This window comes from Lissotriton vulgaris, chromosome 12 (genome assembly GCF_964263255.1).
Source record: "Lissotriton vulgaris chromosome 12, aLisVul1.2, whole genome shotgun sequence".
NCBI lineage: Eukaryota > Metazoa > Chordata > Amphibia > Caudata > Salamandridae > Lissotriton > Lissotriton vulgaris.
Genome location: NC_141700.1, coordinates 141,473,162 through 141,490,425, shown reverse-complemented (window position 1 = coordinate 141,490,425; position 17,264 = coordinate 141,473,162).

Genomic DNA, 17,264 nt, shown 5'->3' with positions numbered 1-17,264 from the left:
TACGCTTGCCCTGCTGTCCTTTTTAGCTCAGAACAACCACAAAGTGTCTAAGAAAAAGCTGCAATACTGTAGAACCAAGGTGACCTACCTCGGTCATCTTTTGTCTAAGGAAGGGCGTGCATTAAGATCAGATCGAATTCAGGCAATTTTAGATACTCCAGTCCCCCGCACTCAGAGAGATGTATGCGCCTTCATAGGATTAACGTACTTCTGTAGACAGTGGATAATGGGGTTTTCACACATTATCAAACCCTTGTTAGCGTTACTGTCCAAAACGACACCAATGCCCCTTGAATGGACGGATGAATGTCAGAATGCTTTCGAACAATTGAGGCAGGCCCTTTGCTCTGCACCCGTGTTAGGTACACCAGACTACTCAAAGATTTTCACATTGTACGTGCACGAGAAAGATGGGTGTGCGTTATCAGTGTTAGTGCAGGCACACGGGGACAAGCAGAGGCCATGTGCGTACTTCTCAGCAGTCCTTGACCCTGTAGCACGAGGGTTACCTGGGTGTTTTCGAGCAGTTGCAGCAACAGCGGTAGCTATACGGCAAAGTGAGGGAATAGTATTATCGCACACGTTGTTGGTGCTAGTTCCCCATGCAGTAGATGCCCTGTTAAATCAAACAAAGACTCAGTATCTCACGAGTGCACGTTTAACAGGATATGAGCTCACACTTTTGGCGCCACATATCACACTGAAAAGATGTGCTACCCTGAACCCTGCCACTTTATTGCCCTATCCGGTTGAGGAGGGTCAGGAAGAAAAACATCATGATTGTGTTTTCCTGACCGAGGAACAGACAAAGGGTCGTGTCGACTTACAGGATATGCCACTTCCAGATGTGGATGGGGAACTGTGGGTTGAGGGATCGTGTTTGAGGCTGCCAGATGGCACGACTTCTGCAGCATATGCGATCACGACACTTAAGACGGTGGTAGAAACAGCACGAATACCACAGAAATCGGCTCAGGCAGCAGAGCTGATAGCGTTAACAAGAGCCTGCGAATTGAGTGCTGGCCTATGTGTGAACATCTACACAGACAGCCGGTACGCCTTCGGAGTAGCGCATGATTTTGGCTTACTCTGGAGAGAACGTGGGTTTTTGACTTCTCATGGAGTACACATTATGCACGGAGAGCTAGTGCGTGATCTCCTAAACGCGTTGCTTTGTCCAAAGAAGGTGGCGATAATCAAATGCAGTGCACATAAAAAGGTCACTGACAAAGTGGGACAAGGCAATGCTTTTGCAGACAATATAGCAAGACAAACAGCTATGTCACGAAACGACTCCCCCATGTATGTAACAAAGTCACAGGCTGAGCGATGGCATGATGCTCGAGCAGAAATACTAGATATCCAAAAATCAGCATCGGAAGCAGAACTCACAACCTGGGCAGCAGAGGGGGTGCTGGATGATGAGGGTTGTTGGAGAAGTAAGGATATGACACGATGGAAATTGCCTGCGGCTTATCTGCAAGCGATGGTTCAGATGACACATGGGTTGGCACATGTTGGAGCTCTTGCAATTACTCGATTGTTAACACGGGTTTGGGAGCATCCAGAGATTGCCAATACTGCCAAGAGAGTAGTGCAGACCTGCTTGATATGTTTGCAACACAATCCTGCAAAAGGGACACATACTCCGAAAGGAGGGTTCGTTCCACCTTCTGCGCCATTTGAAGTACTGCAAATGGATTATATTCAGCTTGAGCGTTGCAACAACCTGAAGTATGTCTTAGTGGTGGTGTGTGCTTTTAGCAAATGGGTTGAGGCCTTCCCCACGAAAGATAATACGGCTTTGACAACGGCTAAGGTTTTGCTCAAGGAGTACTTCCCTCGTTACGGTGTTTGCAAATTTTTGTGGAGCGATAATGGGCCTCATTTCGTTGGGAAAATTGTGGAGTATGTGTTAAAGGGGCTAGGGATCCAGCAGAAGTTTCATGCTGTGTTCCACCCTCAGTCAGCAGGTCTTGTTGAGCGGTACAATGCTACGTTGAAATTAAAACTGGCCAAGATTGTGGCGTCCACGTCATTGAAGTGGCCGGATGCCCTACCGCTAGCATTACTCTCTATTAGATCGGTGCCCCATTCTCGGACTGGCCTGACACCATATGAAGTGGTGTTTGGAAGGCCTATGAACATATGGGGAGTGCCATTGATACATGATGTGCCTTGTATAATGATGAACAACTATCTGGCACGATTAACAAATGATTTGCTTTCTATTCACCAACAGGTTCGAGAAGCGCTCCCTGACAATTCTACTGGAGAGGCTCACAATCTTCGCCCTGGGGATTTTGTGATGGTGAGATTGTTTGAGAGGGTGAATAGCTTGGAACCGAGGTGGCGTGGCCCCGAGCAAGTCCTCCTGGCAACTCGAACAGCTGTGCGAGTGACCAACAGAAAGCGGTGGGTGCACTCAACTCACTGCCGTCGTGTCTCTCCGGACCTGGTGAATCCTACTGTGCTGACTGACTACAAGGAAATTCTGGATAAAGAAAAGAGCCCAGCTGTGACATCGGCCGACGTCGAGGGAGCCTTCCCGGACCACACTGCTTCTGGACGACAGCGCTATAACCTGCGGCCACGATAGAAAGAAGATTTTTGTGTTTTTCGAGACTGGTTGGTTACCGCTCTGGGGTTTGTGAAATGGAAACCGGGAATCTCAAGGGGGGGGGATCAGTTCTGCCAAGAGTAGCGACACCCGTCTTGACCCCGGAGAGGAAAACAACAGCTACCTCGGAGCTCAGCACCGTATTTTTCTTTTTTAGGTATATATACTTTGGACATTGTGAACTCTTTTGAACTATGGCGTCTTCTGCATCACGAGACAAAAGAATACTTGGTGCCATCTTGTTCGTATTAACAATTGTGGTGATAGCAGTGATAGCCTGGGTAGTAGAACTTGTGGTGCCTGTACGCGAACATTTGCTGCCGACTACCCCGGCTCCATCTGAACATTTTCACTTCACCTTGCCCTACCATGAAGAACGGCACCGACAGACTTATTTGAACAATAGTTTATTCAGATTTTGCATCATACTCATAATATGACGAACACTTCCAACTGTTGGGTGTGTGGGATGTTGCCTGGTCATCAGAAGAAAGGGGGCACTCCACTCATCCCACTCCCATTCTCCCGTAATGGCTCCTGCAATGCGTGGTATACGCTTCTATTCACTTTACGATGGCCAACGAAAGGGGGGGTGCTCTTCCGTTTGAACAAAATCTGCTACCATGATCGAGATGGGTATCCAAGAGCTGAGGGTACTCGATTTGAATGGGAAGAGTACCGCCCCGACAATGTGTCTGCACCCCGTGTGTACAGCAATCAAAGGAACATAAATATGTCTAGTACACATGTAATAAATGTTATAAATACTAAGGCCGATCTGTGCATACGTAATAAAGGTGCAATCCCGGTTGGAAAAAGTGAATGCAACACCACACTTACATTTGACAGTCCGAATGGTATATCATTTGTGGCCTCTCGAAATACATACTTCATCTGTGGAAACAGAGGTTATCATCAGCTTCCTCTCGGATGGTTGGGCACATGGTATGTATCTTTTGTATTGCCTCCTGTATTCATTGCCCCACCAATGTACCATAATGATTACATTCTTTACCATGATTTTGTGCTGAATCGGGTTAAACGAACTCTGGTTCTGGATGATATAGACCAGACCGATACCGCTTTACAACAATATGTAGACTTTAATTTGGGACTGTTTTCCTTTGTGGGGGCTGCCTTGAATAGTCGGAAAATACGACGACTGACTCGTGTTGTTGAGGCTGTAGCCAATGATACTGCTATTGCATTGGGGAACATAACGGAAGAACTCCAGATTTCTAGAATAGTTACGCTCCAAAATCGTATGGTTCTAGATGTGGTTCTAGCTGACCGTGGGGGGGCATGTAGAATTATCGGAAGTAGTTGCTGTGTATACGTGCCTGATAATTCACCTTCTGTTTATGATGCCATCTCTAAGCTTCACAAAATAGCTGCTGAGATACACCCGGACAATGGCACTTGGACTTTTTCAGGATGGTTTTGGTCAATGTTTACCACTTGGGGTTGGAAACTGCTGACGATTCTATGTATTATTGTTGGGATACTATTTTCCGTATGTTTATGTATACAATGTGGTCCTGCCTTATGTTCTATGTGCCTATCAGCCTGTATCCCATCCAGGCGAGCTCTTGCTCAAAATGTAATGATGCTTCATAAAGAAGTTGCTCAAATAATGTTAATTGATATCGAAGATGAATATCCCGACTACGTCCATTATGAGGTAGCTTCAGCTAGACGCTAAAAGCGTCGTCTGTCGTAATTTGACGATGGCCGGGTTAGCGCTTAGCTTTGCTACACGTTGTTCCCCTTAAATTGGCCATATTAGCAAACGCCATTTTGTATGTTACGGCGGCCATTTTAGGTAATGAGCGGCCTCGTGGTCAGCATGCCCTTTAGTCTGTTGTCCGTACCACTGACCACTAGACTTTGCCCAGCAACAGGCTATTTTTAGTAACGGTCAAACTCGTACATGCGCAGTCCCGACTGACCTTTCATCCCTCAGGAATGTTCCGCCAAACTGACCAGTGGAGTTGTAACCCCTCCCATGAGTTGTCTGCGCTCCAAAAATGACCATATATGTACATAAAGCTCTGTAACCATGTACCGCCTATTTTTTATTACCTGTTTAATGTATAAAAGGAGGACTCACACCAACGTTGGTGTGATACTTCTTGCATTGCCGAAGGGTGCTGTAGGAATGTACCACCACCCCATGGGGTCTTAATAAACTTGTCCTTTGTACTTTTCAGTTTCCGTGCCAACAGTTCTTTCGGTGTACGTGGGTTATCTACGGAGCATGTAGGCCTTGGGAACCCAATACCACACAGTCTTCTTCATCCTCCTCCTGTGCTATTTCAGGAACTGCGTAATCTTGTGGTATGAATTGTTGGTTCATTTTATTCATGGTCAATCTGTCCACGTTCTGAGTTGAGACATTGGTCCTTCTGACCGTGCCAACTGTGCCAACTGTGCCAACTGCTCTAAAAATGTGCTCAGAAGGCACACTGACTACCAAACAAGCCAAATGCTTTTTTACCAGTCTGCTGAGCTCTGGCCATTGGCACATCTTCCCATACCAACAGACCAATGGGTCTTGATCCAGGTAGACCTCTTATGGGTCATGCAGCTAGTATTGGAACATTCTCTGAATGGTCATTGGTGTTGCCACTTGCTCAACCTTTGTCGTTTTCACCTCTACACTTGACTTAAGCCCTGCCGCTTGAAACCCAGCCATGCATAGGTTGGGTCTGATTTTTCTTTGGCTGGTGTTGTTGGCTGCAGAGAGATAACAGCACTGCCCTCTCTGGAGATAGATGGCTGCATGCCAGAACATCTTCCTGGGACTCTAACTCAAGCTGTTCTATTTACAGGTCTCTCGCTTGCTCAACAATCAAAGTCTTGTATTGTGATCCCCCTTCTGGAAAATAAATGTAAGTGGCCAGTATTTTTTTGTACTGTGGATAAATTATTGTGGACAGAGAACATGATCTCCTGTTGCTGCCTTGTAATGTAATTACAGCCTAGCGAAGCATTAAGCTCTGAACGAACTCATATGCTTCTTTGTTCACACCGGCAAACCTTTGTGACACCTTTATTAACTGGTCCAGAAGCAGGTGCAACAACAGGATTGCTTGGCTCATCATACTGTCCTCCTTGATGATTTTCTCTGTGAAAACTTCAGAAAGAAGTAACATTTGAGTCAGGCATTTGACTAGTCCCATTTGTTCATCTCCCAGTTGCATCCCCTCCTCTTTGAAGGTCATAGTCAGTGATTGCCCTGTACTGCTGACACAGACGTTGCAATATGTAGAAGATCGCGTTCCAGCTTGTTGGCACCTCCTGTGTGAAGGTATTAACCCGAACTCTATTAGCACACTGAATGATCCTCAACTTCTTCTGGGCTTTAAAAGTATGACTGAAATGAGTGCAGATTCCTCTACAGATTCCTCTGCAGGTGGCCAGTATGTTGCTGGCTCTGTCTACTTATTGAGAAAGAAATAATCACAAACAAATCTGCCAACTGGAGTTGGCAGATTTGTTTGTATTAATAGTTTTCCTTCTCTTATACTGCCACTCGCATATCAAATGTACTGGGGCCCTCTTCTAGGTACTAGTTCTTTGTGAGAAAGTCCTGCACAATCAGGTTGGTGCAATGCGCCAAACACAGGACCCTGAAATAGCCATCATCTGTAATGGCCTTAACTATATTACTGCCATTGTATGTGGCAACAAATCCAATCCTTTCAGGTTCAAGCCATTCAACCACCTTGCTGTTAAAGTCTTCTACAATGTTGGTAGATGTGTGGGATTTCTCCATGGTGATCATCGATACTATTGCATGCTGCCGAACAACCTTAAAACTTTCTTCAGTGCTACGAACTGCAGATAGATGTTGCCTAATCCCCACAAAAGAGATCCAGTGTGCAGTGATACATTTAAGCAGCTGCTTCACAACTGGTCCTCATATTTGTCGTCAGGTGGATAATGTGAACAGCACTCTGCTGCATAGCTTGGCCAACCAAATGCAGCACATCATGAGGGATTGCTGGAACGGCAACTCTTCCCTATGACGAGTTGGGGTCATTCATTTGCAAATCATTATGCCCCAGACAACCCTGCTAGATAAATTTGCAGACATTTACAGAGATTCTTTGTAGATGCACGAACAGTTATGTCAGGCTCTGGAAATAGAAGACACACACAACAGTTTGGGGTTTTACTATAAAAGTTTATTTATAATCAATAATCAATAGGTAAACTATATCTATCACATAATAGTAAACATCATTGTAATCTCAGCCTTCATCATATAGAAGATGATGTTTAGAAAAACCCAAAGTAATTTAAATCAAACATCACTACTAGTTGTAATAAATTAGTCTAATTTAATAAAATATTTGTAAACAGCCTCATTGTTATTATATAAGTCTTAAGATTAGCAATTTCCCTGATTAATCTTGCCAAGCCATGCACTTACTATCGCATACCTTAGAAAGCTGTTGTGTGGCAGTCAGATAATGGCACTCCATAGTTTCCCTTCACACAATCAATTGCAGTGTCTCCCCTTTCCAAAGCCTCAGGTCTCTTTATAGCCCTCTCTACAATATTTCTCAGTGGAAAGGAGACGGGGATTTACCATGCAGTTTTTTGTATCTGTGTGTATAGGAAAAGCAATGTTTCAGTCAAAGACATGCCCTGAAACACAAGCAAATCTAACCAATTTTGCTTTCTTCTTCCTTAAAAATCTGTTTTGTGTGCGGCCGACTGGCCTTGCAATGTTAATCACTCAAGTATAGCTTGCTTGACAGCATACTGGAAGATTACTCTCTGCTGCATTTCTGTTATTTTTGTTAGTGCGACTCATGTCAATTTGCTGAAATAATATGGCAATCTTGCACACTGTTAGTCATCGTTCCAGTTCAATATTCATTAGGTTCCATTTGGGAGTGATCCTAAAGGGAGTGGTTCATGTTCTCCTCAACTGAGGTCGGGGGAGGTTCATAGTAGCCCAGACAGTTCCCAGTGTAGTGGGGTGGGTAAAGGTTCCCATGTCCTTTCTCAGTGGAGAAGGAGAGGTGGGGGTGGTAGACGTCCCAAGGTGCCCTATGCCCAGCCTCAGAGTCTAGAGACAACCCAGAGGGGGCCATTGGAAGAAAATCTTGTTTGTGCCATGAAACCATCCACTGAAGGGGGGACCCCATAGTCTGGTGTGAGAATTGTGCAGAACAGCTGCCATAAGTACCCTGACAGTTCTGGAATCTGGGAGTGCCACTCCTAGGAGGAGGGTCCACAACCCCAGAAGGATGGGCAGGGACAGGAAAGCCTCACCCTTGGCTCCTGTTCAGCCTGAAGAAGCAGACCCTGAGCCGGAGGACCAGTCTCAGGATACCACCCCTGGACTTGTGAGAGGTGGAGCGGAGAAAGAATACGATGCACCTGGGGCTACCACCACCCACTCGGAGAAACCATAGAGGACAGAGACTCCCAGGTGGTCTGGGGCATGGCTTTTGACACTGACAGCTGACACTGGCCTCTGGTGGTTGATGGCCTTATGGACTGAACTTTCCTTGGGTTGGGGACATAAGTCAGACCTAAGGGGTGGACTGGGCCGCACCACTTTGTTGGCCTTGGCGGTACTGTCTGCCTACTGGGATGCATCTGTGAGAAGACTATGGTAAGGTGCCTCACAGATAGGATTCACAGGTGAGGAGAATAATTCCTAATGAGTTAGTCTAGTGGGCTCTGAGAGTATAGACAGAGGTATCTATCTGGGTTCGGCGAGACATAGAACTGGAACATGCCCCTGCAGTAAAAGGCCAGGGTCCATGTCCTATCGCCTTAAGCAGGGAAGCCCATCAAGGTATTGATAAGTGTACCTTGGCTTTAGGCTGGAAGGGGGTTGTTTTGGACCTGGCGCTTTTCGCAGGGTTATCCCTAAACCTTTTGCCTTTTTCCTCCTATTTATGTGACCCTTTTTTCTGGCTTTAGGACTCTGGGCACTTTAACCCACTTTAACCAGTGCTAAAGTGCATATGCTCTCACCCCTAAAACCTGTTTGGCACATTTTATTTACCTGTAAGTCACTTGTATAGTGGTATCCCATATAGGGTATCGGATATATCTCAGAGGGTATGGGATATATCTCAGATATAATTAACATGGCTCCTATCTTATTATGGATTAGAACTTGGTTGAACCCCAATCTTACCCTTAACCATAAGATCCTTAGGGACTGTATGAAGTTAGAGAGAGCTAAGGAAATCCAGTGGTTGTCCTTTATTAAATCAACATCTAGGATTCTGGGGTGCCCAGAGATTTATACAAACCCAGAGGGTCTGATAAAAGCTGACCTAAACTGGGTTAAAACTAACTTCATAAAGACTAGAGAGCTGGAGAGGGAAGCGATAGAACTAAGGTAAGGGCCCATTATCTGCTTATTTCATCCCTATCCATTCAACCATATCTTATTATTGTAACGATTCCCTTTCACCGATGGTTGCTAACTAAAGTTCGATTTAATCAGATTTATTTGTTATTAAGTGATCTGAAGGGCTGGAGTAGGTCGGAGGATGCTGCACCTTGTAAGTGTGATGATCACTCCCTTCAAGACACGATGCATTGAATTTTTTTTGTCCCTTTTATACTGTGGGTCGGTCAAAGTTTATTCTTCCACTGTTAAAAAACAAGGGTTTTTTCGCAGTCTAAACCAGTATTACTCTATTTACAATTAATGGAACTTCCGGTTTGGCTTTGCAAGTTTCCTTGTTGCATCTATTCGAAGTAGGAAGACTAGATTGGCAATCCAAACGGCACAGGATCATCTTACACATTGAGTTACATTGAATGGGATAAATTGATATAATTGTGATATTGTTTTTTAATGGCAGCAAATCTATGAAATTTTGACATCATTTCTGTATGCATGGTATACAGACAAACAGATTTTTATCTGATTTTTATGTGATAATGTTTTTATAATGTTTTTAAAATGTTTTTACTGAGAACTTATCAAATTCTGACACTATTTTCATATTATGTATAGTTTACTTTTATGATTTTTATTAATTGAATAAAGTGGATTTTTGACTTTGACTTTGACTTTGGTATCCCATATGCCCAGAGTCTGTATATTAAATGCTACTAGTCAGCCTGAAACGCAGATTGCGCTACCCACAGAAGTGGCCTTTCAAGCCTGTCTCAGGCCTGCCACTCCAGGGCCTGCATGTACAGTTTACTGCCACTTTGACTTGGCAGTTAAAAGTATGTTCCAAGTCTTAACTCCCATTTACTATGAATAGGTTGCCCCTAAAGTAGGCCCTATGTAGTCCTATGGGCAGGGTGCTGTGTAGGTAAAAGACAGAACATGTGCTTTTATTGTGTGGCATGTCCTGGTAGTGACAGTCTATTTGTTTCCTCTACTGGGAGGGCTGCTCCTACCATAGACTAACATTGGGAATCTCCTTACATGTGTTTAAATGGTAATCCCTGATCTGGAAGGAGTAGCACCACCAGGTTTGGTATGTCTAGAATGGTAGTGAAAAATCATGCTTACTGGTTTAGGTGGAATATTTATTACTATTTTAGAAATGCCACTTTTTGAAATTAAGCATTTTTCTACGCTTATAACTCTGGTGTTTTGCAGCCTGTATCTAATCCAAGTCTAGGGCAGAGTAACACTTTGTGCATAATTTTCAGACATCCATAACACAGGAAATGTTGGGTGCATCTGCAGACTGAATGGCCATCCTGGGCTGGGCTGGGAGAGAGGGAGGTGAGGCACACTTATATTTGTATAGACTGTGTCCTGCCTTCACACAAAGGGCTTGTTTACCCCCTACTAATGTCTGGGGCCAGGGCTGGGATTGAAAGAACATATTGTGCACGTCTAAGGTTTCTTTTTAAGTGCCCCTAAATCAAAGACATTTTGAGTATATGTACAGAGGCTCTGACCCCATGATTTCAGAGAATGTTTGGGACTGGGACTGAACCTCTGTCAGAAGGACTTCTATGCTGCCCAAATAACTCCTTTGGACTGCTCAATGCTGTTTCTCTTCTCTCTGGTATCTGGTGGGAGGCCTAAAGGATTCAATGGATTGCTTTTCTGCTAGTTGACCTGCTTGCAGCTGCTCTTTGACTGTTGGGCTCCGTAAGGCATTGTGGTGATGTGAGGAAGAATCGCCATCCTGGCCCACTACATGCCTGGATGAGCTGGACTGCCACCCTTCGTTGTACTCTCAGTATTCTCCTGGGGCTCGGCTGCCTCAGAACTGGCCGTGGGATGAGATAGAGCCACTACTAGCTAGACATCTGTACCAGAAATTTTGGTATGGGACGTTGCCTCGCCACTCCTTTACTGCCAAATGGGCATAAACCCCAAGGGACGGGAAATGGTGGCACCTCCAAAGAAACCACTGAGCATGTGATGTTCTTCTGCCCAGCCTTTATAAGCAGTAGCCTCTGCTGGATACTACCAGTATGCCGGAATACAGGTGTCAGAGAGCACAGAGGATACTGAGATCGGACACCAGTAAATTGCTGATTTTTGCACTAATCCATAACCTGATGGCAATGTGGAGATTAAGGCAAAACATGTGTCCCTCCCTTGGGAATTAAGCCAGCAAAGATCCATGATGTGCTATACATTGATCTCATCTTAACATCCTCAGCTTCAATGTGGTTGTTTTAAATCTGAATGGAACTATTAGACCTGGTACCATTGGCATGGATCTCCCCTGCATTTTTTGCTTTTGCCTCCTGTGTGTTTGCTGTGTGTTGGACTCCGCTTTGCTGGTTTAGGTGCTTTGGGCACTTTGCCAGTGCTGTTCAGTGCCAAAGTGAAAGTGCTCCCTAGGGAAATTACTGTTATGGATTGATGATTCCATGATTGGCTATTTGATTTACTAGTCAGTCCCTAGTACAGTGCACCATGTGTGCCCAGAGCCTGTAAATAAAATGCTTCTGGTGGGTTTGTAGCACTGATTGTGCCACCCACAGAAGCAGCCTGTAAATGTAACTCTGGTCTGCCATTGCAGAGCCTGTGTCCTGCCTGGTACTGCCATGTCGACTTGGCAAGTGCACCCACTTGCCAAACCCAAACCTTCCCTTTTCTTACATCTCATACACCCCTAAGGTAGGCCCTAGGTACCCCTGTGGGCAGGGTGCAGTGTATGATAAAGGTAGGACATGCCCTGATGTGTGTTGCATGTCTTCATAGTGAATTACTGCCAATTTCGTTTTTCACTATTGCAAGGCTACCTCTTCCCATAGGATAGAATAGGGAGGTTGTTTATCTTATAAACATAACTGGCCCTGGGAACAAGGTAGGAAAATAAAGTTTACTATGCCTAAACTCAGAATGCCAAAGTGCATCTTTTAGTGAGGGTGATTTTTAAAATACAACTTTTAGAAAGTAGGTATTTTCTTGTCTAACCATCCAGTGTGCCTCTGCTAGGTTTGTGTATTGCATGTCTGACTTTGGAGTGTCAGTGACTGGGGAGGAGCAGTGGCTCCAGAGAGCCTGATGAGTCAGGGCTGGGTTGAAAAGGCCTGGTCTGCATTTGGAGTGGTGGGAGGAGTAGCATCTGCGCCTGAATAGGGCTGTGCCTGCCTTCCACAATGATGACTCTGCCCTCCTGTGGTGTGTCTTGAGACAGTGCTCAAACTGACAACGGAGGTTGTTGTGCACTTGTAAAGTGCCCCAGAGAAATGGTGTTGGCTGTGTACAGATACTCTCTGCCTTCAGAAACAAATGAATTTGGGGTATAAAAAGAGGGGCCCAGACTCCAGACTTTTAGATCACTTTTGGGAAATCAAAAGGAACCTTTGCCAAGGAGAAGAGCCAGAGAAGTTGAGGAGGAATACTGCATCTGTGCTGTTTGCTGTCTGGGGTTGGTCTGCAGTGGATACTTGCTGCCAAGGAAAGGAGAAAGGGACTTTTGCTGTTTGCTGTGTCCCCTGCTTGAGGAAGATCTCCAAGGGCTTGAAACTGAGCTTGCCTCCTGTTCTGAAGTCTCAGGGACGGAAAGGCTTCACCGCCAGCTCCCCTGAACTTCTTTGCTTGGAGTTCTGAGCTGGAACGAGGGTCCTGCTGTTGTTTTGGACCTCTAGGGACTGTTTTCTGCTGGGAGCTGGAAGAATCCACGCATCATCCCGGATCATCGCATTGAGGTGCCAAGTTTGTCGCATCGTTGGGGGACACAGTAGGAAACCGATGCATCCCCTCCCCAGGCAGTAAGAAACCGATGCATCACCTCCTCTCCGGTAAGGAACCGACTTATCACCTCCCCTGCGCAGCAGTAAGGAACCAACGCATCACCTCCCTGGAGCAAGGAACCGACGCACCACGTTCCCTGGGTGTAAGGAACCGACGCATCACCTTCCCTGCGGCCCGTTTTGTTTGTTTGTGTGACGCATCCTATGTACTTTCTGTGAAAGGTGTTGCATCTGCAATTTGCTTTGAACTGAAATATTTCTACCACCTGAAAGTCTTATTTTTATTACTGTATTATAGTTTTTTGTCATTTGGTCTTGTTTTGGTTTAGATAAAGATTACTTATTTTTCTAAACTGGTGGGATCCATTTGTTGTGTTTCACTGTATTACTGTATGTGTTCACAAATGCTTTACACAATGCCTCTGAGATAAGCCTGTCTCTCGTGCCAAGCTACCAAAGGGGTGAGCAGGGGTTATTGTAGAAGTGTATCCCCCTTACTCTGACTAGAAGCAAGGGTCCCTATTTGGACAAAGGTACGTACCTCTGCCAACTAGAGACCCCATTTTTAACAGGCACTGGTCACCATACAAATGTTATGCTGCTTTTACTTATTTATTTTTTACAGATCTGAGGGGAATAGCTGCCTGCAAGGCTGCACCTATTGATTTAAAGAACAGCAAATGTCTTATGGATATTTTTTTCTTTATGTTTTTACCTGTTTATTTGGAATGATCATTTTTTCGTGCTTTTACTGACCTGGAGCAGAAATAAAGATCATTTGAATATATATATATATTTTGTGGAGTTCTATATAGCGCAAACTTGACCCGAAGGTATCAGAGCGCTTTACTTGAGCAGCAGTTACATTACAGACAGACACATTCTTTTTTGTTAGGCACATGGAGATTGAGTGATTTGCCCAGAATCACAGGATGTTGAGTGTCCCTGCCAAGGTTCAAACCCGGTTCCCCAGCTCTGAGGTTGACCACCCTAGTAATTAGACCACATTCTCTCCCGTGCAACCAACATGATCGTCCTGTAACCACCACTGTAAACTATGGGCCTGATTCACAGAACTAACAAGACAAAATCCTCCACTTACTACTTTTGATATTCACAGAAGTTAGGATTTTGTCTTAAATTTGTCTTAAGACAGACTTAAGACAGACTTAAGACCGACTTAAGTTAGGATTTTGTCTTAAGTCTGTCTTATGACAAACTTAAGACAAAATCCTAACTTCTGTGAATACCAAAAGTAGTAGGTTTAGGAGTTTGTCTTAAGTTAGTTCTGTGAATCGGGCCCTATGTACATAAGTTGTAGCCAACACTCTTAAACCGCAGGTTTCTTGTGAATATACTGTTTCCTTCCTATGCAGAATCTTATCTTATTCTATACAGAGCTCTGATACTCTCGGATCATGTTTGTGCTTTATAAATCTCTCAATAAATAAACTATTTCTCAGACTGCTCTAAATTTCATTTGTCTTTTAGCATTCCACTGGAGCACATAGCGGTTGTCTTTCCTCCTCATCCCCACCCCAACATGGTGTGATAACAAACTTATATCTGTGGAAATGTTACTATTTGTTTTTGAGCCAGCGAATGTAATGCGTTATTGACATCTGCAAGCTTCCTTTTAACAGGGCTTAGGCTTGCCCTCTGTAAATGCTTGCTTCTACTAGTTGTTATCATTTCCCTTTCCTTTTGTTTCTACAGATCAGAACCGATGTGTGTAGAGTGCTACTGCCTGCACTTGAAAAATGCTGCTGATTGGGAAAAGGTTAACAAATGCAGGGCAATACAACAATCTATTATACCACCAAGGGTCAGTAGATATCAAAACCATGGCATATATTCCAAAAACACACCATGAGACCATAAAGAAATCCGATGGTGCTTACAGTTATTCAACTATCCTTCAACAACCTGACCACCTGAATATTAGAGTTTAGACTGGTTGAGGAATCCTCACCCACACATGTGTTCATATACAAATACCTTCAGTAAACCCAAAGGAAAATACCTTTATTGGTGAATACCAAAGGGTCTGATTAAAAAGCAAAAATAGCCAGTTTCCCTTACAGATGCCAACATGTTTCAGCCTGTCATGTTCCAATGATAGGTCATGGGTGTTCATCAGCATAGAAAGGATTACTGCTCCTATTTCTACCTAAAGCATCCATATGCGGGTAAAGGAATGTTCTATATCTACTAAGGTCATATAATACTGCAAATTAGTTAAACAGTCTGGTTTGCTGAAGGGGGACTACCTCTGTAGATCCACATTCATCAAGAGGTGGGTCAGTTTGGATCACCTAAGCGGCCCTCCGTCAGCTGTAATGGTATCCACACTGGGAAATGGTTAAGGTATGCATGGCAATTCAACAATCTACATGCAGGGTTGCAGGGACAGATGCAGTTCAAGTCACAGATGCAATCACTTGACGAATGTTTGGCTATAGGGATCATCCTTCCCGCAAAACCATATGATGCCTCATTAATAGATAAACCATCTATGACTGTATCAAGGAAAGTGTCCTGAGTAAGGTCTGTATTTTCTGTGCATGTTTCTTTGAACTGTTATGAATGCATTGAAATAAGTTGGAAAGCTCAACCATACCATGCAGGGATTTAACAGAGCAAAATCTTGGTCCTGAAGAAAACTAATTGACCCCTAGGTGCATTTACATGGCTGCTGTCGACCTTTTGATGCCAAGGACCAATGTTTTTTTTATGACTTTTCACTGTTTTTGTTCTTGCCCCAAGATCATACTCATTAACTCATTGTTTTTAGGATCTAAGAGAAAATTGTTACTCACTCATTTAATCCACTGCCTTTTTACTTGTTAAGTGCTCTGCTTACAAAAGCGTAGAGCCCACCCACTCACACTAGGTGATGTTGGTCCAATGATAAAGTAGGCCACAGGTAGTACCTCCGGGTGCTGACCCAGCAAATATACCCAAGAAATGTGTCAAGAGCACTTATTTACCTGGGTGCCAATCTCTAACACACTTGAGATATTTGAGTAGTCATACATATAACCGAATATGAGACGGGTCTTAGGAAAGTTGGGCCAACCTTCCTTTGTGTATATTTTGAATAAAACAATCTAGACATCTGGGGATGTATTATGATGAGCCTACCGCCTGTTTTTGTGTGCAACGTGTCTAATTTTCAAACATATATCTCAGAATTTTTACAAATTAGTGCATGAACATTAAACAGAACAAGCTGGAAACAAAGACCACGGATTGCTTCTTTTGTTTCCAACTTGTTCTGTCTAAAGTTCATGCATTAAATGGAAGAACTTCTGCACAAAAAAGCTTGCCTCATCATGATACAGCCCCTGGTATAAGGTAAGGAACTGAAAGTGGGGCCTGAGAGACTTTTCAACCTAGCACCTAATCTTAGATCTAGATACTTAAAGAAAGGTGAAATGTATGGCCCTTTTAGAAAGACAAAAGCCGTGTTTCATTTAAAAAAAAGAAAGTCACTGTAATGCTTTTCACAAAATGTCTCCTCTTTAAAGCACAAAAGGCTGACTTTCTCTTCCTAAAATGATTATTATTTAACTATTGTTTTCTGCATTATGTGTCCACTTCTTAGGCCCTACTACAATTGCAGGGTCATCATCATCATCAGCTTTATTCGCATTAATTAAAATGCATAAAAGGGCATATAAAAGGCAGTTAAAATCATCCTTAGTAATACTTAATCATAATATTTAAAATAGTTGTGCCCAATAAAAATTATCCAAACAATAATGCAAGGTCTAAATATCCAATTCCTTAAATTTAAAATACACTATGCAATTCATATAAAATTTCATCTTCATTAATTGATCACATATTTTTACAACTATTTTAAAGCTTATTGCAATAACTCCTGTTTCTTTATAGCAGCCCAAAAGAATGATGCAGTTACATAGCATACATACGGCGTTTCCCATTGTTGAATGAGTGTTTAGGCTGCACAGTGATGAGTCAAGCAACATTTTGGTAATAGTGGAGTGATAAACCTTTTAGCCTCCTGAATATAGAAAGAGCAGAAAAACAGGAAGTGCAAAGTTGTCTGTGTGGGGTTTCCATCCCTTGAGCATAAAGGGAGCTGAGTAATAGAAAACAGTTTTGCAGGGTGGCCCAACATAAGTGGAATATAATTTAACCCCTTGCCTGCGGGGCTAATTCCCCGCTGTGCTGGGGGGCGGGGGCGCGCACAGCGCCCCGGTGCTCATGACTAGCTGAGCTCGTCACAGCCACACCCGTTTCTTCAGAAAATTCAGCACAGCAGGGGAATTAGCCCCACGTGCGAGCGTTCTGCCCGTTATGACGAGCTGAGCTCGTCATGAGCACACGGCCACCGTGGATCATGACGAGCTGAGCTCGTCATGACCATGGGAAGGCTTAAATGAAACCTAATTAAGTTAAAACAATGCTAAGGAGCCATACATCACATGTGGCAGTTCCAGAT